We start from the raw sequence: 26,910 nt of genomic DNA on the forward strand, positions 1-26,910 counted from the left end.
TGAAACCCCGTCTCTACTAAAAATACAAAAAACTAGCCGGGCGCGGTGGCGGGCGCCTGTAGTCCCAGCTACTTGGGAGGCTGAGGCAGGAGAATGGCGTAAACCCGGGAGGCGGAGCTTGCAGTGAGCTGAGATCCGGCCACTGCACTCCAGCCTGGGTGACAGAGCAAGACTCCGTCTCAAAAAAAAAAAATATATATATATATATATAAAAAATATAGCAAGACCCAACCATATTCTGCCTTCAAGAAACTGACCTCACCTATAAAGACATATAGATTGAAGGTGAAGAGATGGGAAAAAATAATTTATGCGAAAAGAAACCAAAAGTCTGCACTAGTTACTATACTTATGTCAGACAAACTAGAACTTTAAGTCAAAAAACATAAAAAGAGACAAAGTCACTATATAATTTTGAAGGGATCAATTCAGCAAGAGGATATAAATACACACACACACACACACACACCCAACACTGGTGCACCAGATATATAAAACGAATATCATTAGCACTAATGGAACAGATAGACTCCATTACAATCGTAGTTGGGGACTTCAACACCAAACTTGCTTGCAGCATTAGATAAATAAACTAGACAGAAAATCAACAAAGAAATATTGGACTTAAACTACCCTACGGACCACATGAACCTAGCAGACATTACAGAACCTTTCATCCAACAATTGCAGTATACACCTTCTTCTCATCAGCACATGGAATTTTCTCCATGTTACACCACATGTTAGGCAACAAAACGTACTTCAATAAATATAAAAAAGTCAAAATCACTTCAAGCATTTTATCAGAATACAATGGAATAAAACTACAAATCAGTAACAAGAGAAATGTTGGAACCTGGACAAATATATAGAAATTAAATAATATGCTCCTGAATGATCATTGAGTTAATGAAGAAGTGAAGAAGGAAATAAAAAAATTGAAACACATGAAAATGGAAAGACAATATACCAAAACCTATAAGATTTAGCAAAAGCAGTTCTAAGAGGGAAGTTTATAGTAAATACCTACATCAAAAAGTAGAAAGATTTCAGATAACCTAATGATGCACCTCAAGAAACCAAGAAAAGCAAGAACAAACCAAATAAAAAATTAGTACAAGGAAAGAAATAAATATCAGAGCAGAATTAAATGAAATGGAGACAAAAATAGAGACTAACAGAGATTAACAAAATGAAAAATTGGTTTTCAGAAAAGATAAACAAAATAGATAAACCTTTAGCTAGACCAAGAGAAAAACAGAAAAGACCCAAAAAACTAGAACAAAAAGGAGACATTACAATTGATACCACAGAAATAGAAATAATCATTAGAAAGTATTAGGAACAACTAAACAACAACAGATTCCTGGACACATATAATCAACCAAGATAGAACCAGTAAGAAATAGAAAATCTATACAGACCAGTAATTAGCAATGAGATTGAATCAGTAATAAAAAGCCTCCCAACAAAGAAAAGCCCAGGATCAGATGGCTTTACTGCTGAATTCTACCAAATTTATAAATTAGAATTGAGACCGATTCTTCTACAATTATTCCAAAAATTTGAAGAGAGAATTCTTCGTAACTCATTGTAATAGGCAAGCATAGCCCTGATACGAAAACGAGACAAAGATTTAACAAATAAGACAACTACAGGCATCATCATGATGAACATAAGTATAAAAATCCCCAGCAAAATATTAACATTAACATCATAAATCCAACAGCACATTAAAAAGTTACAAAGACGATACTTTCAGGGATGATTTCTATAGTTCATTACCAGAGAAGTTTCTCTGAATGGGTAGAGCACTGGAAACCAGGAGGATGCCCAGTGTTCTCTCCTGTGCGTGAAGCTGGCTCTTGGTATTGCTTCACTGCAGCTGCCATGTGCCATAGATAATTGTTCTTGTCTTCCTCTGGGAGAGTAAGATGGAGAGCATGCAGTCTGGGTGCTTCCCATTTTATTGTTGTGTACTAAGAACAGTGTTTTTGTTGTACATGAGGGTGGTAGCTTTAGCATTTAGCAGGCAAATTGTTTTGAGAACATGTCAAGTGAGAGGTTTTTTCCTTTGTTCTTTGCTTGCTGAAGGAATCCTTGTGGGGTGGGCTGCTTGGTCTGTCACATGGCTCTCAAAAATGGTTTTTCTAATTCCAGTATTCCTTGGTTTTTCTGGGCTTCTGAAGGTTTTTACTATGTAGTGTTTTCAGAAAGTTCATTATTGCTTAGTCTACCGTGTTTTGTTCTCTTCAAGGTTTTGTAAAAGGGTTTGCTGGTGAAGAGACAAAAGCGTGTTTTTTTTTTTTTTTGGTAGGTAAAGCATGTTTGAAATTATCCATTTACTCTTTTTTTTCCTTTTTTTCTCTTTCTTTAAAAAAAAAAAATTACACCATGATCAAGTGAGATTTATCCCAGGGATACAAGGATGGTTCAACATACACAAATCAATGAATGTGATACACTACATCAATAGTGTAAAAGACAAAAGTCATATGATCATCTCTATAGGTGCAGAGAAAGCTTTTGATAAAATTTAATATCTCCTCATGATAAAGTCTCTCAACAAACTTGCACCTACCTCAAAATGATAAAGGCAATATATGACATACGGCTAACATACCGAACAGGGAATAATTTGAAGGTTTTCCTCTAAAATCCGGAACAAGACAAGGATGCCCACTTTCACCACTTTCATTCAACATAGTAGTGGAAGTCATGGCCAGAGAAATCAAGCTAGAGAAAAAAATAAAATCTCCAAATTGGAAAGGAAGAAGTCAGATTGTTCTTGTTTGCAGATGACATGATCTTATATTTAGAAATACCTTAAAAACTATTAAAAAGCTATTAGAATGTGTAATCAATTTCAATAATGATGCAGGGCACAATATCAACATAACAAAAGTCAGTAGTATTTCTATACATAAACAGCAAACAATCTGAAAATGAAATCAAGAAAGCTATCACATTTATAGTAGTTACCAAAAAAAAAAAAAAATACCTAGAGATAAATTTAAATAAATGAAAGTTTTCTACAGCAAAACCTCTAAAACACTAATGAAGGAAACTGAAAACACCAAAAACTGAAAAGAGATTACATGTGTATGGATTAGAATTGTTAAATAATATTCTTAAAATGCCTGTATTACCTTAAAGCAATCCATAGATTCATTGCAATCCCTAACAAAATACAAATGACATTGTTCACAGAAATACAAAAACAATCCTGATATTCATATGGAACCACAGAAAACCCTGAATAACCAAAGCAATCTTAGCAAAAAGAACAAGGCTAGAGGCATCACACTACCTGATTTGAAAATATACTGCAAAACTGTAGTAAGCAAAACAGCATGGTGCTGCATAAAAACAGACACATAGACCAATGGAACAGAAGAGAACCCGTTAGTAAATCTACATATTTATAGTCAACTCATTTTTGATAAAGGCTTCAAGAGCATGCAATAGGGAGATGACAGTCTCTTCAATAAATAGTGCTAAGAAAACTGGATCTCTGCATGCAGAATAATAAAACTAGACCCCTGTCACCAAATATAAAACTGAAATCAAAATGGTGTAAAGACTTAGAAATCTAAGACTGAAACTATAAAACTACTAAAAGAAAACACGTTTTGTAGGAGAATTCCTTTGGTACATCGTTGGTCTGGACAAATATTTTTTGTTAACGAAAACACAGGAAACCAAAGCAAAAATAGACAATTCAGATTTTTTTAAAAAGCTGCACAGCAAAGGAGACAAGAAAGTGAAGAGACAACCTACAGAATTGGAGAAATTATTTGCAATCTATCCATTGGATAAGTAGGGATTAATAGCTAGAATATATGAGGCACTCAACAATAACAAAAATCTGATTGAAAAATGAGCAAATGACCTAAGTGGACATTTCTCAAAAGCAGACATACAAATGGCCAACAGATGTACGAAAAAAATGCTGAACATTACCAATCATTAGAGAAGTACAGATCGAAACCACAGTGAGGTAACTTTTCATCACAGTTAATGTGTCTATTATCCAAAGAAAAATATAGCAGATACTGGCAAGGATGCAGAGAAAGGAGAACTCTTATGCCAGTGTTGGTGGGAATGTAAATTAGTGTAGCCATTATGGAAAGCAATATAGAGGTGCCTCAAAAACTAAAAATAGAGCTACTGTATAATCCAGCAATCCCACTGCTGGGTATTTGGGTATGTTGCAAAAGAAAGGAAATCAGTGAAGGGAGATCTGCACTCTCATATTTATTGCAGTTCTATTTACAATAGTGAAGATACGGAGTCAACCCAGTGTCCATCAATGGATGAATGGATAAGTAAAATATAGTGTATATACATAAAAGAATATTATTCCGCCATTAAAAAATGAAGTTTTGTCATTTGAAGCAACATGAATGAGCCTGGAGGACATTATGTTAAATTAAGCAGGGCAGGCACAGAATCACAGATGCTACAGGTTCTACTCATATGTTGGAGCTAAAAAAGTTGATCTCGTGGAGTTAGAGAGTAGAATGGTTGTTACCAGAGGCTGGGAAGGGTAAGGGGTTGGAGGGATGAAAAGAGGTTGTTAATGGGTACAAAAATACAGTTAGCGTGAAGGAATAAGTTCTAGTATTCAATATCATAGTAGGATGACTATAGTTATCAATAATTTATTGTATATTTCAAAATAGCTGCAAGAGAAGATTTGGAATGTTCTCAGCACAAAGAAATGAGAAATGTTTGAGGCAATGGAAGCCCCAATTACCCTGATTTGGTTGTTACACATTGTATACATGCATCAAAATATCACGTGTGCTCCACAAATATGTGAAATTTGTATGTATCAATTTTTAAAAATTAAAACATGACACTATTAAAAGTACTGCCTTTATTCCCCATGAAGATGTTTGTGGACTAATAGGAAAGAAGCATTACATATTTTAAACATAGAAAGAATATATAGTGAAAAAAATTACAAATATGGCAGGCTCCCCAAGTACTTTTATACACCATTTTTTAAAAATGTTTTTCTGAGATAATCTCGCTGTGTTGCCCAGGCTGGAGTGCAGTGGCACAATCTCAGCTAACTGCAACCTCCACCACCCAGGTTTAAGTGATTCTCATGCCTCAGCCTCCTGTGTAGCTGGGATTACAGGCATGTGCCACCACACTTGGCTAATTTTTGTATTTTTAATAGAGACAGGATTTTGCCATGCTGGTCAGGCTGAGCTCGAACTCCTGGCGTCAAGTGATCTGCCTGCCTCGGCCTTCCAAACTGCTGGGATTACGGACGTGAGCCTCTATGCCTGACCTGTACAACATTATTTATTGTGCATTTGGATAATTATTGTACACTTTATGAATTTTTATTATTTGTATTCACTTTCCAACCTGCTTATTCCTGCTTAGCGTCACAGGTAGTCAGAGCCTATATTGGCAGCTCAGGACACAGGTGGGAATCAGCCCTGGACAGGATGCCCTTCCATTGCAGAGTGCACTTACATAGCCCCACACTCACTTACACTGGGACACTTGAGAGAATCCCGTTAACCTGTCATGCACGTCTTTGGGATGTGTTAGGAAACCAAAGTACCTGGAGAAAACCTTCACAGACATGGGGAGAATGGACGAACTCCACACGGACAGTGGCACTGGCTGGAAATTGACATATTTTTCTCATCAGTGTTATAACCAGATGACATGGAGTGAGACAATGTTATTTGAGAACCTGGTATATAACCAGTATTTACCGTAAGAGTCAAGTCAATGATATAGATGATAGTATCAATATAGGCTAGGCTATTGGGATGAGTCCTTTGAGAAAGCAAACCTTGAGCTGGGCTTTCCAGAAAGAAGCTACAATCCCTCTCTGAGCAGAGGCAAGTGGGATGGGATGCTAGGCACAGAAGACAGTACTGATGGCAGTTTGCAGGAGGGACTTTCAATTGTTTAGGAGATAGTGTTAAGTTGGTGCAAAAGTAATTGTGACTTTTGACAATGGCAAAAATTTTTTTGCAACCACTTTTGTACCAACCTAATATAATATGTTGATTCTAATTGAGCATTTGTTTTGAAAGAGTAGTAACAGAGAAGGTTCCAAGATAGACGGATGCTCAAATGTGGGAAAATTATTGTACTAGGGTTCTCCAGAGAAACAGAACCAATATGATATGTGTGTGCACACACACAAAGATTTATGATAAGGATTTGGCCCACGTATGGAGGCTGACAAGTCCCAAGATCTATAGTTGGCCAAGTGGAGACCAGAAGAGCCTGTGCTGGTGTGGTTCCGGTTGTAAAGGCAGCAGGCTCAAGACCCAGGAAGAGCCAATATTTCAGTTCATGCCTGAAGGCCAGAAAAACAAAAAGAAAAAAAACAATGTCCCAGTTCAGAAGCGGTCAGGCAAGGGGAATTACCAGTCTTTTTGTTGTATTCAGCCTTCAACCTGTTGGACAAGGCCCGCCTGCATTAGGGAAGGCAGTCTGCTTTGCTCAGGAACCTGACGCAGGTATGAAACACCCAGAAACACCCTCACCAGAAACGTTCTTCACCAGATGTCTAGGCTGCCTCTCACCTTGTGAACCTGACACACAAAATCAACCATCAGAATCATGAATGCCAGGAATTTACATTTAAATTGTAGATAGTTGAATATGATGCCTTATTTAGGCAAAAGTCCACAGTTAGATAAACTGTCAGCAGATACATTTATTAAAGTGACGTGTGTCTGATATTAATCATATCAATTTGTTTATTCCCCTCTTTTGATGTATAATCTTACTATGTGCCAATATAAAATAATATGTTTGGATTTCTACAGTTGTATTTGAATAACAGAGTTCTCACTTGGGGGCCCAGCCTCGATTCATATTTTCATGCCAAGATAATTGTTGATGTTGTAGAGAGTTGCTTAGTTAAGCAAAGAGATGAGCACATCTAAAATCAAGCTGGCAATAGGACCCTTAGGAATAAATATTTATGTTCATGGACATTGGTCTAAAGTGGCATCTTTAAACCTACCTTTTTTGTATTTGATAGAAACACAGAGTTACACCTTATGGTGACTGCCGCATCCGTTTCACACCATATATCATGAAGTCCCAAGAAAAGAGAAGAAAATCAGTTCTGAATGGCAGTGCAGGCTAAATATTCTTTCATAGGAAGTCAAGAAAGTAGCTTTTACAATTGCTAACATTTACGTGCTTTTCCAAAAACCTGTTCACATTCTTTCCAGCAGTGGCAGGCAGTTGAATAAACTACTCAATTTGGAACATAGCAAATGACTTCTTGGCCTATGAAGAATGGTGGTGGCGATAAATGGGTGGAACATTGCAGGCACCTAGGAAAGACAGCACCATTTCTAAAATGTTTAGTGAAAATAGCATTTTCAAGCAAACCGGAAATGTCTGATTGGAGGCAGAAGAGTGAGCAACTGCAGCTTTGAAAGAGCAGAGGAACATGCTCCATTCAGCATGTGCCTGAAATCGCGGGTCTGGCAGCTGCACTGCCTCTTGCTATCTGACAGCATTGGCGAGGGTTCTGGATTCATTGCAAGTATCTGCTGAGCAGGGCTGGCACATTTCTTTCCCGTGTCCTCTGTTAGGGGATAGCGACAGACTTCTTGTAAACTCCAGGATGGAGCCTAGTTAGGCCTGTAAGTGCTGGTGTCTTTGCTGACAGAATTGCTGGGATAATTACTGCCACCTCCTCAGTTTTGTGTGCCACAGGCCATTGTCCAGTTACGGTTTTTCCAAAGTGAAATTTGGTGTGTGTGAATGGGTGTGTGTGTACCTGGCTCGAAAGGTGGAGCTGCTGAGCGATTGGACTGCCACTTAGGCTAAAGGTTTTCTGGTGCTGGACGACTGGATGAAAGGTTGGTTTTTGTTTTTGTTTTTTGCCCCTCCACCAGCCAGAACACACTGACTTTTGTGACTTTATAGATTTATTCTCAGATATGTATTCCAAAACTAGCAATAATTGTGAGGTGATTCCAAGAATCCAGGAGTCAAGTCTGTGTGGCTCCCAAACCCATGTCCCCTTGTCTGCCTAATCTTTCTTAATAAAAAGCCAGTTGATCGTTTTTCTTTGCTGAGCTCTAGCAGCCAGTTGGCCTGGTGAGATTGAATAACGTCAGGTAGCCGTGTCCAGCGTTTGGAAAGCCTGCAGGCAGAAGGGAGTAAGAATGGTCTTACTGAACACATAATATTCTACCAATGTTAAGACATAGATTTATGGCCTCTAGCACAACATTCACAGTCAGCACCTGCTGTGTGTCATAATTGATGTTTTCCTTTGGTTTCCTTGAATAGTTCTGCCTCAGCTAATGCCATTAAGTTTCAGAACGTAAAAAGAGTTATTGTTAAATGTGGAAAACTGCTCCTGATTATTTTGGCCATCAGTTGACCACGTGAGATGAGATCATAGAAAAATTGCAGGTAATCCATCCACTGACATTCACGCTCTATCTAGATTTATGAAGCCCTCCCCTAAGGCAGAAAATGCACCTGGAAAGAGTGCCTAATAGACATTTAGGTGTCTGGATGCCGAATAGATGCATATATGCATTGTTTCTCTGTTTTGTTATTTCACTTCTGTTTCTAAAAACCTTGATAACATTTAAAAGCAAATGTTCAGAAGGGAATGAAGGTCCCGCCAACAGGACAAGACATTTGGGTGGTAGAGCACGTAATTCCTTACCAGGTATGATTTGACCTGAACGCATGCTAACTCATTAGTACCCAACCAGCACCCCCTATTGAGTAGGTTAGAAGTAAGCAAGATTTGACTTGAGCATATGCTAACTCATTAGTACCCAACCAGCACCCACTACTGAGTTAGGTTAGAAGTAAGCAAGACTTGGAACAAGGCAAAAGTCAGAACCATAGGCAGAAAAGACATAACGTCACATCCTTGGATACCTGGTATGAGAACGCAGAGTATTGGCAAGAAAGATCCATGAGTCTGGGAAAAAATGGAGACCCAGCTCTGTGTATTCTCCTGTGTCCGTGATTGTCACAGGGTGGTCTCCGGACTGGCAAACATCAGCACCCTGGAGAATGCAGACTCCTAGGCTCCAACTCAGATGTATTGAATCAGAAACTCTTGAGTGGCAGGACCCAGCAATCTTGTTTTAACAGTCTTGCTGGTGATTCTGATGCATTTTAAAGTTTGAGAACCAATAATGTATCATCCCCCAACAGAGGTGAAGTAAAGTGAATTTCACAGAACATCTCTCCATGATTGCAATTCTCAGGCTGAGATGAAGGACAAGAAATGCTGATATATCTCTGCCCACTGATTTGACAACTCAACAGACTAATGGGTTTTAGGAGTTCTTATTTTTTTTAATTCAAAATGTTTTGTTTTGATTAAAAACTGAAATATCAAAGAACTCTCTAAAAATTCTCTATTAGGACCAAAAAGAAAATGAAGTATACAAAACAGTCTGGCTTGTGCTTTTGTGCTATTACCCAGGCTGTTTCTCATTTTGCCATGGCTGAGAAAAAGGGTTGGTGATATGGTTTGGCAGTGTCCCCACCCAAATCTCACCTTGACTTGTCATAATCCCCACGTCAAGAGTGGGGCTGGGTGGAGATAGTTGAATCATGGTGGTGGTTTCCCCTACACTGTTCTTGTGGTAGTGAATAAGTCTCATGAAATCTGATGATTTTATAAATGGAGGCTCCCCTGCACAAGCTCCCTCTTGCCTACAGCCGTGTAAGACAAGAAATGCCTTTGCTTCTCCTTTGCCTTCCGCCATGATTGTGAGGCCTCCCCAGCCATGTGGAACTGTCAGTGCATTAAACCTCTTTCCTTTATAAATTACCCAATCTTGGGTATGCGTTTATTAGCAGCGTGAGAACAGACTAATACAGTTGGCAAATTTGGGCATCCCATTTCCAGTATAGACAATAGAATTATTCTCCAGATTTAGAAAGAGAGATGAAGGTGCCTCAGCCAAGGCATCTGGTGTTTACACTTGCAGAAGGTGGTCTGAGCACCATATCACATCTGCTGAATAAAGTACGGATCAGTTCCGGTCCTCATGTTATCTTGAAGATTACTAGGAGAAAATAAAGTCATAGCTGTGGCTTAAAGCCCTAAACTAAATTCTGGGAGTTAATTACATTGTGGACATGAACGCTTTTAAGATATTGTATATTTCTTTGCATCTGTATAATTGCATCATTAGTTCAACAGCTTCATTTAATGCACATTTGAGGGCCTATTACATACAAGCTGGCGTTCCTTAACTATGCTCTCCTAGTGTTGCCTCTTGGCCTTCTGTCTGTGACCATTCTATTTAAAGAAACTTAGTTAAAAAGGAAGATAAATATTTGTTTTCCTTTTCTTGGCCATAGAAACACCAAGTTCAGTCACTAATTTCAATGGGAGCTGAGTGCATTCTTCCAGCCCTCAAAATCATTTAGTTTAACTTTTCTGATGGCCCAGTGTTGACTATGTGGAAATTCCATGTCTCTTAAAAGAAATGGAAATGCTTCCTTTATGGACTGACCTATTTAGGAATTTCATAGGGCCAAAGAGAACATGACAGAGGGGGAGTCTCAGCTGTGCACTGAATTTCTCGACTGCAAGTCACTTTCTCTGATTGAGAGTGAACTGAAAATTGTTTTGAAAACCAAATTGAAAGCAACCACTTTCTTACAGTAGGGGTTGAGAGGGGCATGTTGGGTAAGTCCGTTATGAAAGGGATCCATAGAATCACTGTAATTTTGCAATTCGTGAATCTAGCCTATGTTTTTATGTAAATTGAGTGTGTGCGCCATGTGAGTAATGTCTGCCTTATAGGGAATTGCGTAGAAAAATTGTTCAGGCAATTCAAATGGATAACATTTGGCATGAGTTCTCATATTTTGACTGGCTGTTTGCCTGCCTATCTAGTGAACTTTAAAAAAAAAAAGAAAGAAAATGTTCTGACAGGCTTGGAACTGAGTTTGCAAAGATAGGATGGGGCCAAGTTAGTATTGCTTGCGGTCACCAGTAATTCAGTTCAGAAGATGACTGACCTCTGGCATGAGGGATGAAAGACATAATGAGGGAGAGCCGATGGCATCAGGAAAGGGAGCAATGTTTCAACAGCCATTAGGCTGGTGCAAAAGTAACTGGTAATCCAAAAACCACAATTACTTTTGCACCAACCTAGTAATTGCCATACGTTGCACGAAGCCAGAAAGAGAGCTTATGGGGGACCCTGTGGCTCGTGCCACAAGTTGGAATAAACACAGAGAATCAGATCAAGACAATCGCCGTTTACCCTACTTTTACAGAAAATTTGATTTCTTTTTTTTATTTACTTAAGGATTGAATTTGTTGCTAACTCTTTTCCCTCAAATGGTTCCCCCTCACCCATGCATTTCAGTGAAGAATATGTTTTCAGTGCATATAAGTGATGACAAAATTTGCATTTCTGTAGACTCCAGCTGTCTGCTTATGTAAATGATGAGCATACACTGTATTGTATTTTCCAAAAGCATGTGTGCAGCTTGTATAGCTAAGTGTTAAATTTATTTCAGAATTTATTTAAAGAATGGTCCTTTGGGCATGGCTGGTGAATGGTTACATGGAAAAATATACTCAAAGGCAGGGCAACAAAACTGTAGAAAACGCCTGTCTCAATTAAAGAATGTCCTTTGATATTCAAGTCAACTGTGTTACAAACAAATCAAAAAAATTCATAAACCATCTGAAGTAGAACCATCTGATTTTTATACGTATATAACTAAAATATCTTCACATATTGCCTCTTGTTGTCATTTTCCTATTAAAAAACAAACAAGCTCTCTTCAAAGTCACATCTCTGGGAAGTTTTTATTTTCTAGTCCTAGCTTTCTAATGCAGAAATATTGCCTCACTTTGATACACACCTTTATCTTTTTCAAACTACTTTTATATAAGTAATCCCAACTAATTCCCAGATCAGTGGTTGAGGTTGACATATGCCCATTTTACAGATGGGTAAACTGCGGTTCAGAAAATTGAAAACTCCTTACATTGTACAGCGGGTGAATAGCAGGGCCCGGATTCATACCCAAGACACTTGGCCCTACCTCCAACATTATTTTTCTTTGTGCAGTGGTGCCTTTTTTTTTTTTTTTAATCATCTCAAGAGTGACCTCCCCTGTTCCAGGAACCTAATGCCCCTCAGGGCTGCTCACTCTCTTCACCTCCTCTGATTACAGTTCTCAAAAGTCATTTTATTACTATTCTTACACAGCGGACACTCATTTTATACTTAAGTATTGCCTCAATCTGTCTTTTGTATTTTAAACCTTTTCATTTCTAATTGTGGGATAAGTAGTCTTTTTTCCTGATTAAAAATAACTTTAAGAACTATATTAGAGCTGGGGGCATCCTCAGAACATCCCCTGAATCACAGTGGATCTGTGGAGCTCCACGTGGTAAGCGGGAACCTAATTTATTTGGCGTTACGGTGACTTAGCAGAGCAAGAGGTGAAAGAAGGATTCATGGGTTGCCTGATGCTGTTGGAGCCCTTGTGATGGTTTGTCGGAGCAAATGAACTTGAGACCTTCCAACTCGCCGCTGTTAAGCCCACTGCCTGCCAGCAGGTTGATCTGTGTCGTGGTTAGTAATTAAGATAAATCTATTTTTGCATAGCTAATAGCTACTGCTCTGTGATTACTAGCTCGTATCTCCTGTCCCAAGTAAACATTTATAAATACTTTGAAGACATCTCAGTGAAATTTAAATTTCCTTATAAAACTTCATTTTAAGAATAATGGGCATGTATGTTATGCAGGAAAAACTCATAGCCATGATTGGTGTTTCCGTGAGTGAGAGCCACATGAGTTACAGTGGCCCTGTTCACATAACAAATGTTTAGCAGGAAGCATTTGCATATTACATTATGAGGCTTCCTTTCTGGCCTTCCTGTGTAATTTATCACAAACTTCGTGAGAAAATACTTGCACCGAAAGCATCCTTGCACAAAACAGCACAGGTAAAGGAGGCTTCTTCTTCCTGCTTCTCCCATCTTTTGGCTTTTCCCAGGAGTGGAATTGGCATATTTCTTGCCCTGTTTCCAGGAAACCATGGGTAGAACTGGGAGGATCTTACATTCCCAAAACCATGGCAACCCAGATAGAGTCAGGATTTTAGAACTGCCGTGGTGTGCTGGGTCCCTGACACTGAAGCACCAGGTCTCCCAAGTCACACCAAACAGTGCCACGGTTCTTTATCTTCTCTGGTGTCATCCAGAACACTCGTGTGGGTTTGCAAAAGATGCATAGGCAAAGTGGCCACGTTTTGCATCTCAGTGTGGATTTTAATGTGGATTTTCTCCACCAAGTCATTTGACTCCATTCGAGATTCTCTGAAGTCTTATTTTAGGAAATTTACCTCAGTTAGATAACAAATAAATATTATTTTGTTCTCAAACTTCCAAAGAGTTTAATTTCCATTTCACTTCTCTGTAGGATACCTGTCAACTCTATCCAAAAGGAGAAACTAGATCTGAGCTCCTCCCTCCCAGTGTTAAACAGCATCACTCCCCTAGACGATTAGCCTTTGCATAGTTTATCTAAACCAACCTCTCACTTGCTGATTCTGAATCTCAGGGGTAGGACCTAGGAATCTGCAGCTTCACAAGTGCCAGTGATTTTTATGATCAGACAAGTTGGGTAATGGACCTGTTTCTTGAACAAATATTTGTTACATAAATACCACCTTTAGTTTTCCCTACTAACATACGCTTCTCAAAGCACCTGGTACCTGCATTCTATCTCTAATATTGGAATATTATTATTATTATTATTATTATTTTCCTTTTTGCAGGCAGGTAAGAGAATCACATGGATCAGACTGTGTCCCTTCCAAAAATCCAGAAAGCAATCCAGAGAAGCCTCACTTACTTGCTAAAGCCCTTTACAAATTACAAAGTGTTGTGAGTTATTTTTATGATTAGGGAACATTCTGGAATCAGTCACAGTAAATAGTTGATCTCTTTTTCAAATGAAATTAAAGCACAGCAAAATCAAGCGACTTGTCTAACAGTGCCCAGCTAGCCCTCAGGTTGTAACAGATCTAAAAGAAAATGTTTGACCACTGTTCATCTCAATCTAACAAGCAGAAAGATACTGGAATTGATCAAATGTCTGAGACACCGTGGTTGAGATCCACTGTTGTAAAGCATGGAGATAGCTAACATGATGAATCAGTCGTGGGGGCCTCCAGGTTAGAGAGTCAGTTCTAAATCCACTCTTGACCACTGAGGGTTTCATTCCAAATATGGGAATAACATTGGATGGAAAACTATATGTTAAATGATTTCATACATTGCAATTGTTTCTGGTGGTAGGTTCTTATCTAATAGTTAAAAGATGTTAGGAGAGGAATCGATCATTTTTATTCATTTGAATTCCCCTTAGTAACTTCCTTCCTACCTGGGCTGGAAGGTGCCTTCCCGCTTGTGTTGCTGTCTTTATTTTTAAAGTGACAGCACATCTTTGCCTATTTTTTCGGGTACATTGAAGACCTGGGAAATATTTCAATGGAAATTATTCCTGAAATCCCTATGAAGTATTTGCACTTTGGCTGTTGTGTGAAGAATGGAATATCGACTGAAGTGGCATTGGGTTGGAGTTAGTGCCTGTGTAATCACATGCTAATGTAGCTGCCCTGCTACCAGCCCCATATCATATCCTCCTCCTACCACTTACCCTAAAATTGCAGAGGATCGGCTGTGTACAGTAGGAGGTCGGCAGTTCAGTTCTGCACAATGCGGAATAAATCACTGAGAAATCAATAAACAGCAGCTGACAAGACTTAACTATAGGAAAATTAAAGGCTGACGAAGAAGGTCGGGGAAAAGTTTGATCTTTCAGCTTAAAAATCTTAACACAAAAATCCACTTTTTTGTTTTATATTTTAAAATAAAAGGTCTTTACTTATTGTTTTTATGAATAGATAATTAAAGAATGAAAAGAAAAAAGTGTCCCCCATCCTAACTCTTTAGTGCCTTAGTTCAAAACTTAAATAACTAGTGATGTTATTTATTTGTACTTTGGGTGATGTAGGGTTTAATAATGTGGTTGGTTGACAGAGAAAAAATAATGAATTGTTCTCTGACTTCCTGTAGCTTTGGATGTGAATGTTATTTTTCCTTTTTGCTAAACTTTTTGGAGGCTTGCTTGAAGAAAAGTGTTGTTGCTGGAAGCCCTGACTCCTTCGTGCTTAACTCCATGGAAACACGCATGTGCTTAGAGATCCACACTGACCTCACTCCCTCCAGACGCCATCATTTTGGTGCAGACATTATTCAGCAGACACTAGGAATATGAAAAGATACAAGAGCTGAGTCTTGACCACTCAGAGTTCAGAGCCTAGAGAGAGAAATCCTGAGTAAATATTACGTGCTTAATAACACTGTAAGGAGGCTTAAAATCTGGTGGCTGACGGTCCTGTCTTGCAGACAGTTTTATGCTCAAGCCCCTCAGAGGAGATGCTGTAGCTATCGGTGGCCACAGGAGAAGGCATCACAGAAGGTTGGAAACTTAGGCTGAGTTTTGAAGGGCAGGCAATTCTTTAAGCGGGGAGGAGAGAGCAAGGACATTTCAAACCAAGGAGCTTCTCCAGTATAGCTTGATCTCGTGTGCTGGGTGAGAATTAACAGTGCCGCATGTAAGGTGTGGAGTACAATGCCTGGCTTGTGAGGTGCTCAGTTGGTAATAGTTGTCATTCTGAAGGATGTGGCTAAAAGATGAAGCTTCTGGAGACAGTGAATAAGGCAGTTACCCCTTCTTGGCTTCCATAACTTTTTTTTTTTTTTTTTTTTTTTTTAAATCCTGGAAGCCTGAAAGAGCCTATTACGTACTTAACTTAGAGTCTTGGTTTTTCTAGCAACTAGCTAAGAAACTAAATAAATCACTTTTTGGCCGAGCGTGGTGGCCCACGCCTGTAATCCCAGCACTTTGGGAGGCCAAGGCAGGCAGATCACGAGGTCAGGGGTTTAAGATCAGCCTGACCAATGTGGTGGAACCTCGTCTCTACTAAAAATACAAAAATTAGCCAGGATGGTGGCGCACACCTGTAGTCCCAGCTACTTGGGAGGCTGAGGCAGGAGAATCGCTTGAATCCAGGGGGTGGTGGTTGCAGTGAGCCAAGATGGCACCACTGCACTCCAGCCTGGGCGACAGAGCAAGACTTCATCTCAAAAAAAATGAATAAATAAAAAATTTAAAAATCACTTTTTGCTTTACACCTCACTTTTCTTCCATGTAAAATATGTCAGTTGGACTAAATGATATCTAGTGTACCTTCCATTTGAAAATAGAGTAAATTTTCTTTGCTATAATGAATGAGAGAAACTAGAACTCGAGACAGTAAACTATTTCCCTCTTTTTTTCCTGAGTTTTTTTTTTTAATTTGAACTGTAATACCTACTTGAACGTAAACTTACTTTACATTCCTAATAATAGTAAGACGCAAAATTATTTGGGAATTAAAATGTAAGAACAGATGTTTAGGTTAAAATCAGATGGGTATTTCTTATATGTAAGTATCTGTTCCATCCTGAAATAAACAAAGTAGAAAACCTTAGAATATCTATTTTTAGAAGTGTTTTATAGTATTTGTGGTTTCTGTAATGGGATGTTATACAGAGACTGAGTACATCCTAGATAGGTGACTTTCTAGGGTTGCTTTGTGATTTATAAGATAATTCTTTGTTGTCTTCCTTTTCCCTGGTATCATTGCCAAATTCATTTTCCTGAAATCTCTTTGGTCAAGGCATTTCCCTTTTCAAAAGCCTTCAGTGACTTTTTGTCTCCCAGGATAAGCACAAAGGTACTGATCTTCTTTGTCCAGGTTTGCCCTCTTTTCAGCATTATCTCATGCTGTTTCCCTTCATGAAATTTTTGTACCCGTCAGTACGGTTGATGGCCAGACCTCAGAAATGTCCTGTTCCCCAAACCATGGGGTTTTGTTGTCATGGTCTCACAGCCTGCCCAAGCCTTGTCCATGCTGAAAGACCCAGTTCAAGAAAGAGGATTCACCATGTTGAAAACAGCAAGAATTGAGAAGCAAATGTTAAAATGTTCATACTGTGACTGCCCAGGCCGGGTGGCAGCACAGGAATGGGGGCAGGTGGTTAAGGAGATTGCAAGAGCCCATGGACTTGGTGAGACAGAGGGGGAGACAGCCTTGCACATGGGAGGCTGGGGTCAGGGAGGGTAAGATCTGAATTTAAGCAGGTGGCATACTTTGAGGCTGAAGGTGTCTTTGAAAACCAAAGGTCAGAAGAAGAGACAGGGAAAGGATGTAGAATTCTTTGAGCCAGATTCACCACCTTCAAAGTGGCTTATAGACATACAAAGATTATAGACTGTAGGAAAGGAAAGACAGGAGAAGGAGGTGAGCTTCGGGGTAGATTCATTGGGAATATGTTTGGATGTCATGAAGATAATTTGACAACAGAATCTCCTTGAATGTGGTGTAAAAACAAAAATAAAGCAAAACATGTAAGAGGCATTGATGAACCCAACCCAAGATCCAGGATATTTAGGATGAGGAAAGTATTTTGATTTCAGAAAATCTAGATTAGAATAAATGGAGTGTCTGTTCCCAACAGAACAGGCTTTCCCAAAAGAGGGACTGTTAGGGCCTGAAGATCAGTAAAGGATTTGATTTGGGTTGAAATTATACAAGGACAGATAGAAGAGAGTAGATAAGGTATGCTCAGGTTGGAGGATAGATTGGAGACAGATGTTGGCAGTGGAAAACCGCAGCTGAAATATCAGTGTCCCAAATCTCTGAAACAGGACCTGATTGCTGGAAGGGTGCGGACAAGCAGGGACTCTCTCCTGGAGAGGGAGGACTGATGGGCACACTTTCTGATGATCATTCTTCACAGCCATCCATCTCTAGCCCTCTATGCCAGTCACAACGTCTTCATGGTTTCACTACATTCCGCTATTTCTTTTAACCCATATTTAGGCTCATTTAAATACTTGATCATTTTTAGTTCTGATACTTACTCATTGTTCTGAGTCACTCTTTGCCCAAAGCAGACTGTTGTAGCCTGGAGGGGACTTTTGCAGAAATATAAAACTTGTTACAATGATTCCCTGCTCTGGTCTTTCCAGCCTAGTTTTCCAATGCAAACGCAGACTTTAGAGTTTCACCCTTTACAGCTATTAGGAAATAACTGCCCAAGAAAATTATCACAGGTGACGTACAGAATTCATGGTGGCTAATTAGTTCAACTGGAATATCAAGAATAAGCTCAAGGTGTCATGTTTATAACACAGCTAAGGACAATTTGATGTTAACTGTGCCTTTTAGAAGAGATCCCTCCTTCACCTTTAAAAGGAAAAATATGCATTTATTAGTACTTACCTTAAAGTCATTTCTAGTAACATGACCAAATTATAGGCATAGAAATAGGTATAAGATGAAATGTTTCCTTGCACATTTTTTCCTTCTCATAGTTCATCCCTCCTTTTTGTGGAGAAGAAAACCAGGGTTTGTTGCCACTGTGGTTTCACATTCTGTGTTTCCGGTTACCGTCTAGTGGACCCATCTGTGTGGTCACAGTTGCACACGTTGGAGAGATGCCACTGGGTGGCATTGACCTGTGCTACTTGAGCACTGTAGTGAATTCTCACCTCCTTCAAAATAGTGGTTAGACCTCTGGTAGTTTATATTTTTAGATACATAATTTCCTTTATTGATTCCATACAACTTTGGGAAATAGTACATCTGCTTTTCTTTTTTTTTTTTTTTTTTTTTTTTTTAATTTATTTATTATTATTATACTTTAAGTTGTAGGGTACATGTGCATAACGTGCAGGTTTGTTACATATGTATACTTGTGCCATGTTGCTGTGCTGCACCCATCAACTCGTCATTTACATCAGGTATAACTCCCAATGCAATCCCTCCCCCCTCCCCCCTCCCCATGATAGGCCCCGGTGTGTGATGTTCCCCTTCCTGAGTCCGAGTGATCTCATTGTTCAGTTCCCACCTATGAGTGAGAACATGCGGTGTTTGGTTTTCTGTTCTTGTGATAGTTTGCTAAGAATGATGGATTCCAGCTGCATCCAAGTCCCTACAAAGGACTCAAACTCATCCTTTTTTATGGCTGCATAGTATTCCATGGTGTATATGTGCCACATTTTCTTAATCCAATCTGTCACTGATGGACATTTGGGTTGATTCCAAGTCTTTGCTATTGTGAATAGTGCTGCAATAAACATACGTGTGCATGTGTCTTTATAGCTTTTAAACTGAAGAGTTACTTTAGAAATGCCATTTTTTGTTTCCAGAGACTCTAAGGAATTTTCATTTCTGGGACAGATTGACAAGCTGTGAAGATTTTCTCTAGAATGGTAACTTGGCATCTGCCAGGGCCTTCCTCTGGCTTTCTCCAGCTTTCTCATTACAATCATGCCTCGATGAAGGACAGGGGTACCTTGTGAGAAATGTGTTGCTAGGCAATTTTGTCATTGCATGAACACCATAGAGTGCACATACACACACCTACATGGTAGAGCCTACTATGCACCCAGGCTATGTGGTGTTGCCTATGGTTCCTGGGCTACCAAGTCAATAACATGTGACTGTACTGAATACTGAAGGCATTGGGAACACAATGGTAAGTATCTGTGTACCCTAACATATTTAAACATAGAACAGGTACGATAAAAATAAGGTGTACCACCTCATTTGGGACCACCATCATATATGAGGTTTATTATTATATAGCACGTGTCTGTATATTATCTTTGTCCTTTTGTGAAAACCTGTCATTTTGAAATGCTGTCTCTTAGCAAAAGGGATCATGATTCATTGAATTTTTTATTTTTCAAATGAAGTATATTTTTTTTAAATCCAGAATGTAGACTAGTGGGAAACACACAAAAGAGCTGGACTACTCAAGGGTGATTGGCAGTGGGCCTCCTGCTGCCTCTTGCAGCAGGGAGGGTGGAGGGGGAAGAGTGGTAGCAAAAGGCCATTTGCTAGCCCAACCCTTCAGGACTTCAGCTAAGTGAGTCCTATCTTGGTATAAACACTATTCTTAAGGACTTCATGTTTATAAGGACAAGTTGAGTTTCACCAGCATAAAAACCTTCAAAAAGCAGTATGAAAATAGTATTAAATAATAAAAATTTTCTATTTGTAGCAATCAGGATTGGTTTTAGTTCAGAAAATATTATGAACCAACCTTTTTTAATTCAGGAAATACAGTTAACTCTTGAACAGTGTGGGGGCTAGGGCACTGCAGTTGCAAATTCACGTCTAACTTGTGGTTCCCCAAAGACTTCCAATGGCCTACTGTTGACCAGAAGCCTTACTGATAATATAGACAGTCAGTTAACACATATTTTGTATGTTATGTGTTTCACATGCCATATTCTTATGACAAAGTAAGCTAGAGAAGAGAAAATGTTACTGAGAAAATCTTAAGGCAGAGAAAATGTATTTACTATTCATCAAGTGGAATTAGACCTTCATCCTGGTTGTCTTCAGGTTGAGTGAGCCCAAGAGTGAGGGGGGGGTTGGTCTGGCTGTCTCAGGTGCCAGAAATTGAGGAAAACCCACATAGAAGTGGACCCGTACAGTTCAAACCCGTATTGTTCAAGGGTCAGCTGCACAGCATCCTGGGGTACATACCATCCCCTATGTTGGCCACTGTGAAGAAGGAATGCCATTAGTTCAAGGATAGCAAGGTCAGTTCGAAATGACCATGTATTCATTTTGGGGAGACAATCTATTTGAGCTTGTCAAAATTTTTCTATAGCTTCAAAAATATCAAACTGTAGGAGTTATAAAACTCCACTTATAGAGAATATACTTCTTAGCATTAAGAATTTAGACCTTTTAAGAAAAAAGTATGAATACTTGTTTTAGGTACAGAGCTCTTTTACATCCATTAGTGAAAATTATATCTAAACATATCATCCTGAAACTCAAGATTTCATCATAAACAACAAATTCAAGTTAAAATGAATAAACCTAAGGTTTTTAGTATGAATTCCAGTTTTTTTCTCTTTTTTAAAACAGAGGCAGTGTAAGAATAATGAGGTCTTATTTTGGTTTGCTTTATGTAATTAGGTTTTCAGGAAATTATGTAACTTTTTTCATGACCTTTAGAATACAAAAAATTAATATTAGGTCAATTTTTTGAAAAAAATTTACCTATCACTAGGAATTTAGGCAATTAAACTTTTAAAAATAGCATGCAAAAGTTAACGCAATTTAGAAAGCCTTTTTGAAGCAAATGATTTGGTTTTTCGTAAGTAATCTTTTGACTGAAAATGTTATTTTTCCTGTTTTGTTATTTCAAAGGTTTTTTTGTTTGTTTTTGAAGAAGTGACATTTTCCTGGATTAGTGAATTGTTAAAAAGTACATTCTTTCTGTCTACATTTTTCCCTTTCTTAAATAAAGCAAGCATTTGTATACTCACACACTGAAGGAAAAAAGTACAAGTGTTATAAGATAATTAGAACGGTTAGGATAATTGCCTTTTATAGATACATAATGCTTCAGTTGTTTACTGCTAAATGAAATGTAAAAGTATATTAGACTAAGGAATAATGTACAAAATAGATCTAAATACAAAGGAAATTGTGTTCTGTCTGAAAATTTGTAGATAGGTCTAAATTAACAAGAAGAAATTAAGAAGGCTATATACACACTCATTCCCTTATGTGAACACACACACCAAATACACTGAAATGTCCATATTTGGTGACAAAAATGTGTAGTGAAAAACCAGTGGGATTATCCTTTGTAATAGCTCATTCTTTAAGTTGCATTTCAATAATGCGTTGCTGTGAATTCAGAGAAGATTGTCAATTACAGAATTTTTTCGTGGTCTAGTATTTTGCTTGGTGCCTCAGAGAAAACGGTTGCTCATCTCTGCCCCTCACTGTTCATGTTTGAGAGTATTGTTTGGCTGCACCAGTAGAACTTATTCTGATAAGCTCACCAAATTTCAGGAGTAGCGTCCTTTCAATAACTCCACACTTGTGCATGTGGCTTAGTGAGCCTACCAGTGACTCAGTCATAGCAAGAAAGGGAATCTCATGTCTATGTGACCACAAATATCAGGGAACAGATTCGTCATCACCAACCCCAACCTCTACCCTAACATAAAGGCATATGACAAAATGAAACAAAATTGCTCCTCATGCTACAGTGGCCTACTGTTGACCAGAAGCCTGACTGATAACAGAAAGAGTCAATTGACACACATTTTAAAATAAATATCATATTTCTCTAGTTAGGTTTTCTATTTCATTTTATTTTAAAGATGACGAAAACTAAATATGCTTCTCAAACCTCTGCCTTTTTCAAATTAAGTGAAGTCTTCTCATTTAAAGCTGTTTATACTCAATTTGAAATATGAAACATAGCTTCAAATCCAACAAAGAGAAATATTGCTAACTCTGGATAACAGTTGGGGACTTGAGTCCCTGGAAACCCGGCCACTCTGATTGACAACCTTGCTTACTTTGATAGGGTTTACTATACTTAATATGATAGTTTTTAAATTAACTTAGAGCAGAACCTTTCCAAGGGATCTGTGACAAGAGTGGTTAAATACTGAAGTGTTGAAGAAGGAAATAATTTCTCCTGAACTTCGAAAGTGTATTATTACTAATTAATTAAAAGGTAAGTGTAGAATTGATCATTTATCATTTTTAAACCTTTTAAATTGGAATTATAATGAAAAATGCACTCCCCACCCCCTACACACACACACACACACACACACACACACACACACACACACACCCCCAACAACTCTTTAGGTGCCTACAGATAGGAAAAAAATGCCAACCTGAATTAATCTTGGAGTGAATACTAAAGTTAGTTGGAAAAGCTCCTGAAACGTATGAGACCTCGAAATATCAATTAACAAACAGTCGTGCCTAAAATGTCTTCTAATAAGTGTAGTCTGTTAACTAGGATCTTTCTTCCTGTGTAAACACCGAAATGAAATTTTGGAAGAAACCTCAGGTGGTCCCGAAGTGCTGTGTTACTAGAAAAAGATATAATTGGTGGAAGGGGTGGATGGATAGATAGGAAGAAGCAAGAACCTGAATTCCTGCCGGCTGATGGAAGAAAATGGGTGATCAAGTTTTTGCTTCTGAATATTTGATATAAACATCGTAATTAACCTCACCTAAAGAAAACTTGAGAGGCCAGGAGTAGTGGCTCACACCTGTAATTCCAACACTTTAGGAGGCCAAGGCAGGCGGATCACTTGAGATTAGGAATTCGAGACCAGCCTGAACAACATGGTGAAACCTCATCTCTACTGAAAATACAAAAGTTAGGCAGGTTTGATGGTGCATGCCTGTAATCCCAGCTACTTGGGAGACCGAGGCATGAGAGTCACTTGAACCTGTCATGGCGGAGGCAGAGGTTGCAGTGAGCCAAGATCGCATCACTGCACTCCAGCTTGGGTGACAGAGCAAGAGTCTGTCTCAAAAAAAAAAAGAAAAAAGAAAAGAAAAGAAAAAGAAAACACAAGAAAAACATTTGCGGGTCCTCAATGATTTGTATAAACACATTCTTTCTGGTACATCCAAAAGGAACTGATTTCAGATTGGTGCAGAAAGTGTGTGGTCACAGAAATGAAAGGACAAGAGAGTTGACAAGAGTAATAAAAGACAGACAACAGATAATTAACATTGCTGTTGATTTAATTTGGTCACTAGAAATGCAGCATTCATTTTTAGAAGAACGTCTGTCTATCCATACCAATAACTGGAGATGATCACACTTTCCAAGCAGAGAGCTGAAGTGAAGGCTTGAGGGGATGCGTCTGCCTCTTTTCATTTTATTTCATCTGTATGGCTGACCACTATTCATGCATTGATAGCTTTGGGTTTCTCTCCGCTTCCAATATTTACATAATACAGTAATAGTCTCAGGAAAGAGTTTGCATGTTCATTATATCAACTTATACAGATTTTTTCTACATTCATCTATAAATTACATATGGGTGGGGTAGTTCTATTTCTTGCTAATTCCTGAGAGTATTTATTTTAAGCATGTCTATAATTCAAAGGGATCAAATATGTTATTATATGGACCATGTATTTAGTATTTCAAGTGTTTTACACAGTATTTCACATTTTATCCTTAAATACATGCCCATATAGGTGTGACATTTTATACTCGTATAGTATAAAAGTATTAGGCCAGGCGCGGTGGCTCATGCCTGTAGTCCCAGCACTTTGGGAGGCCGAGGCAGGTGAATCATGAGGTCAGGAGTTTGGGACCTGCCTGACCAACATGGTGAAACCCTGTCTGTACTAAAAATACAAAAATTAGCTGGGTGTGGTGACATGCACCTGCAATCCCACCTACTCAGGAGGCTGAGGCAGGAGAATTGCTTGAACCCGGGAGGCGGAGGTTGCAGTGAGCCGAGATCATACCACTGCACTCCAGCCTAGGTGACAGAGCAAGACTCCTTCTCAAAAAAAAAAAAAAAAGAAAAAAGAAAAAAAATTAGAGGATCCTCAGTGCTTTGTATAAACACACTTTTTACTAAAAACAATTTACAAAGCGTATTTCCAGTTTTGCTCTGGAGTGAGGAAAACAAGTTCCCAGGAGCGGGTATCATAAGTCCACTTTACAAGTGAGGTCGCTGAGGTAGGCAATGTCACAGAGGCCACTGTTGCTTTGACTAGACCCAAGAACTTTATAGCTCAAAGGTCTCCACACTGCCTCCAACAAGCTTTCATGGAAAACCTGGGACATATATAGGGAACTGTGCTTGGGAAGTACAGAGATCTGGCGCCGCCTTGCAAGGAGCTTGCAGCCTTAAAAAGGATGAGCATAGAAATTCTTAGGTACAAATGGGGACTGCTTGCTAAATAGAGGAACTACTAAAATATTACTGACCCAAGAGAATGGGCCAGTGCTGAAGCACATAGTATTGTCAGCTAAGGCTGAGGTGAGGAGGTGGTCTCTCTGCCAAGCCTTGAAGGACAGCTAAGACTCTACTTGATAAAAGAAGATAAGTAGGAGAGAACTCCAGGCTGCAGTAATGGCATTTATGGAGACTCAGGAGGCTGAGGCGAGAAGGGAAGATTGTGGAGCCCAGGAGTTCAAGGCTGGAGTGTGCCATGATTGTGCCTGTGAATAGCCACAGCACTCCAGCCTGGGCAACATAGAGTTCATATCTAAACAATAGTATTAGGCATTTGGGGAAAACCTTAGAAACCTTTTTAAATGGCAGCTGTATTTGCTGTGCATTTGTAAAAGGAAGAAACAGCATGGTGAACCCAGTTTGAGCAGAGCCACAAGTTGCTTGTTACACCCCCCTCATTGTCACGGAGCATTTGATTTGTCCTCTGGGCAGATGGAGCTTCTGCTGCTGATGGACAGGAAATTAAACATTTATCACATTGATGTTATTATTTTTAAGAATTCTTTAAGGAAAGGAAAAGTAATCAATCCACAATAATAGAGAATCAGCTCCTTAAAGAGAGGAAAAATGTCTGAGTATAAATTGATGGGCAAATTAATTTCCCTTTCTTAAGTAAAATTGTTGTGACCTGTTAAAAATAATTTATGCAATTTTAGAAAGTAAATTGGATTTTCTTTCAACCTTTATATATGAACGTGTGGTCTTAGGCTTGACTGTGTACTGAATGTTATACTAGAAACTGAATGATGATTCAGAATAGTATAGCTGATATTCGGTTTCATTAAAGATTAACAGTAGCACGGCCTTGTGTGTTTTGCTGTATCACAAAAAGCAAGATTTAGTGGCTAGCGCCCTGGATTGTGTGTTAGGTGGCAAGACTTCCAGCCCAAGCTGCTACTCACTTGCTGACATTTGTGCTCAGGTTAATTTTCCCATCCATGATAACAACAGTAATAACATCCAAAACCGGTATACCCAGATAAATGGTAAAGATTAATAAGGTAATATCTGTGACAGACTTTGGACTTCTTAGAAAAGCATTGAATAAAAAGAGCAGCAGAAAAACCTTTTAGATAGTGTGTCATCAGTTCACTGCATTCTGCACAGAAGGACCACGTTGAGATTCTGTTGTGCAGTGTGAATCCCGTGGGTCACTGAAGGAGAAAGGGGTGACTTTGGGAGTGACTTTGTCACTCATTATTTGAATGACTTTGGGCAAGTTACTTAATTTGACGAATTTGTTTTATCTCTAAGTGCTGATAATGTAATTACTCGGACTCGTAAGAATTAAATAAGGTAAATTAATACATTCGCAATCAGAAAATTCTACCTAAATTTCTTTTTGTTTTGGCCCTCGTGGAAACGTATGTAAAAAGCAGTGTACTACACAATTGACAAAATGGTGTGATAGACCTTAGAATTTGTTGGTCATATTTCTAATTTGGTCATTATTTATTACAATTTCACCATCTCGCTAGTCTTTATTCAATATTTTTTAAAACTATGCAGCAGTGGAAAATAAAACATTTTTTATTTTCCTCCTACTTCTTTTCTTCTTCTTTTTTAATGTAAACCCTTCAATTATATCCGCCTCTTATTTCTTATCCTTTGTTTAATATCTGGAATTAAACAAGGAGGATTAGGGGTGGTGCTTCACCTTCGTAAAATGCACTTGAAGTTCATTATAAATATAAATATATAAGTAATAAACATATATTTATTTTTATAATTATTTTAATAATTATAAACTAATAACATTAATTTATAATATAATAATATAAATAATTATTTATAATATAGTTGTTTAAATATATAAATTTAACTTATTTAATGTGTAAATTTAACCCAATGCTCTTGAGTTCTCATGCGTTAAATCCCTGCCAATCCAGAGTAACTTAGGAAAAGATCCTCCTGATAAAGTTGATCATTATATTTTAAAAAGGTGGCCCTTTTACTTCTTTTTGATAATCTTAGGATAGCAAGAATTG

At 38.5% G+C, this 26,910-nt stretch overlaps 1 protein-coding gene and 1 non-coding gene across 12 annotated transcripts in view; both read left to right on the forward strand.

The window, feature by feature from the left end:
* PTPRM (protein tyrosine phosphatase receptor type M) overlaps positions 1–26,910 on the forward strand; it is an 835,753-nt gene that overhangs the window by 423,003 nt on the left and 385,840 nt on the right. The window lies entirely within an intron of this gene.
* LOC126941620 (small nucleolar RNA U3) lies at positions 1,747–1,959 on the forward strand. The gene has a single exon (XR_007721390.1). It is a non-coding gene; the product is annotated as a small nucleolar RNA U3 (small nucleolar RNA).

This window comes from Macaca thibetana, chromosome 18, assembly GCF_024542745.1.
Source record: "Macaca thibetana thibetana isolate TM-01 chromosome 18, ASM2454274v1, whole genome shotgun sequence".
NCBI lineage: Eukaryota > Metazoa > Chordata > Mammalia > Primates > Cercopithecidae > Macaca > Macaca thibetana.